The sequence below is a fragment of the Epinephelus lanceolatus genome, chromosome 14 (genome assembly GCF_041903045.1).
Source record: "Epinephelus lanceolatus isolate andai-2023 chromosome 14, ASM4190304v1, whole genome shotgun sequence".
Classification (NCBI taxonomy): domain Eukaryota; kingdom Metazoa; phylum Chordata; class Actinopteri; order Perciformes; family Serranidae; genus Epinephelus; species Epinephelus lanceolatus.
The window spans coordinates 22,429,176-22,432,381 of NC_135747.1; positions in this window are offsets into that span (position 1 = coordinate 22,429,176).

Below are 3,206 nucleotides of genomic sequence, written 5' to 3' on the forward strand. Positions count from 1 at the left end.
CACACTGCGCATGATCTGTGCGGCGGGAGCCAAATTCAAAGAGAATCAAGCCTAATAAGCAGCACTTCACAAGCAGCCTATCATGACAACATCTCGCTATAGGCTCTCTCATGTATTCACTGTTTAATTGTACTGTCTGCACGCACTACTAGGGGACTGGCTTCACGTGCCCTGCCCTGTATAGTCCATCTGCACTGCTTGGAACTAACTGAGGTGCATCATGTGCATTTTTCTTTCTATAGGAGCCTGTTTTCTTTCTGTACATTTAACACACATGTCTCTCATTCATCAGTGAATATGATGTGTTTATACAAAGGGTTGGGCAGCTTTTCTACACATTGTTGAACATTGCTTCTGTCCAAGAATTACCTTTGACTAATCTTTGCCAACTACCTAGCCTATAGTCTATTTTTCTCTTCTGGTGCCATCATCTGCTGTCATCATAGGGGTCATTATAGGCTATGATAAAGAAATTGTTCGATGGATGGTAAGACATTATTTGCTTTCTTGCCAAGAGATAAATCAGCAACACATTCTCACTCTGACCTCGTCACATATTGAGGTTTGGTCATGGACTTTCCACATCCACATACAACATGAAAGGTACCCTGGGTGTGTTTGTTGCTGATGTTCTGGGACACTGTGTTAAGGTCTACCTGTTACATGCATTGTCTTCTTTCAAAATACACTTATGTTTTCACAGGAAATGTAACGTTTACATACAGTTTCTTTCAAAATAAACGCACTACATTGGTACAACACTGTGATGATTTTTTTCCTTCAACAACAAACACACATGGTTGGGTTTAGGCAACAAAAGCAAGAGGTTGGGTTTAGGAAAAAAGAACATGGTTTGGATCTCTCGGATGAAAGTTGGTGCTTGTTGGACCTATATACCACCCCTCCCAGCCGCCCCAGTGGGACTCTCACTGCCTTAAGTTTTGTCCTTGTCCTGCTGCATTTCCCCCAGACACCACCGGGCGCCATTAAACTATAGCTGCAACCGGCCGTGTATCATGCCAACATTAAAGGATGCCTTTTTTCGCTGGTTTCTGACGCTGCAAGTCCCTGCCCAAGCACCCGATTTTGATGACTTCAGAGGGACACCGAACTCAAGGAGAAGATCAATACCAAGCCAGTTTTTCGGAACAAACTATGTATGTCACAGTCATTTGCTGGCTAGCTTTTCTTAGCGTAAAAATCATAAACTGTTTAAAAGAAGATGACGTAGCCTCCAGGGGTCTCATTTCTAAACGAGGCCTGAAAGAGGTGTACGCCACTTGCAAGACAAAAGTTGTGATCTATAAAAACAGACTTGCTGGTAGAAACTTTGACCCCTGCTTATGGACATTTTGGAGACGGGAAATTGGTGACGCAGATGGTGAGGTGGAAGCCTGATTGTAGAAATTGTTGAATATTTTTTGGCGCACGCCTTTATTCACTTTTGTCCGTACATACATTTTTAGTAAGGATCCTGTGCATTGTTTAATAAGGTCTGAAAAGTGAAGTCAATGCAAAAGTGCCTTACACCTGCATTCTTTCCAATAGCCAGCAGGAGGCAACTGCACTGGTTGCAAAAAGAGGTCTGATTATACAGAATGCTCCAGGAATGAGTCCTAAAACCTGGGAATGAGTTTGCATTTTAGCACTCCCAGTTCCCTTGTCTCAAAGTCAGTGGGTTTGAATGGGTTTTTGGTCAGATGTGATTTGATGTTTTGTTCTACAACATACAACACATCAGTATAATCCGTATCTGTATATACTGACAGTGAATATCTGTGTATATACTAACTGCGAAATATCAACACTTGATACATGCAATAATCTAAATTCTGCCATTCAGTCTGTCTCTTTATTATATTCTACTTCTTTTTCTTCTTACCTTATCTTATCTTATCTTATCTTATCAGTACATGCCCCTTTATTGAATTTTAAAGATTTTACATGTCTTCAAAGAGACGGTTGCTAACACATGGCTAAATGAGACTACAGAATGTCATCACGCCGAATGTAGCTTTACAGCCTCATGGTGGTGGTGACGTTAAGTCATGCAACTGTGGTGTAGTACATTTATAGCATAACGTTAGCTTTTTATTTTTGACGTAAAAGTGGTGTTCATTTGTGAAGATCATCTTCCTGAATAAAACATCTAAACATACATTTTTGTTTGCCACAGAGCTTATTTTCTGCAATAATCCAAAATCAGTGGAAATATCCCATAGGCTTTTTGACAAGAGAACTTGGGTAATGCTAACTTTCATGTTGGCCTACAGAAAAGCGTCATCCCAGGAGCACATTATAGAAGACTATGAGAAAATTGCTTTGCAGTTGATTCATTACCTCAGGAAACATTTTCCTAATGAATTTATGATCTCAGTCACTAGTTTTAAGTCTTCTGCAATCCAGCAATGATATTCATTTTGTAAATTACGGTCCCATTTAGAGTAAAATAAACGATAAAGCAGGGTATGTTTCAGGGCATGGCTACCTTGTAATGACAAGTTGCTACACTGGCGTTCTCAGTCAGCACCTCCACAACTCCACCCTCTCATCTAAATACGATCACTTCTGGCTCCAAAAAAAAAACCAAGATGGCGACACCCAAAATGGCAGACTCAAGGCTTCAAAATCAGTGGGTGATGTCACGGAGGCTATGTCCACTTCACGGCCTCAGTTACCTTCAGATAAAGCCAGTATTTATGCTAAGCTAACCAGCAGCTGTGTGGCTGTAGCTTCATATTTACCTGGCGAATGAAAAGTGGTTTCGATTTTCTCATCTTTCTCTTGGCAAAAAAGCAAATATAATGTATTCCAAAATATCAAACAACAATTTTTTCCAAAATTAAAAATCCTCTCTTCATTTGCTGATTGACACACATTATTGCAGGTTATTCTCCAGCGTTTCTCTGTTATCTGCACATGGCCTTGAAAGGGGTAGGCTGATCTCCTCTCCTTTGGGGGAGCGTTGCTCGAAGACCCTGGTTAGACACATGATATGAGGATCGGCACAAAAAGTCCCATTATACCCTCTCATATCCATACCCAAGGCCCTCGGAGTGATGCATTGATTCAGCCTTCAGTACTCCCTTGACTGCACCATGCTAATTCCAACTGCATGAGCTCTTCTGAGAAATCCTACCCAAAAGGCAGGACACAGAGTGGCCACTGAGCTGCTCTGGACAATGACAGTTTAAGCTCATGCACTC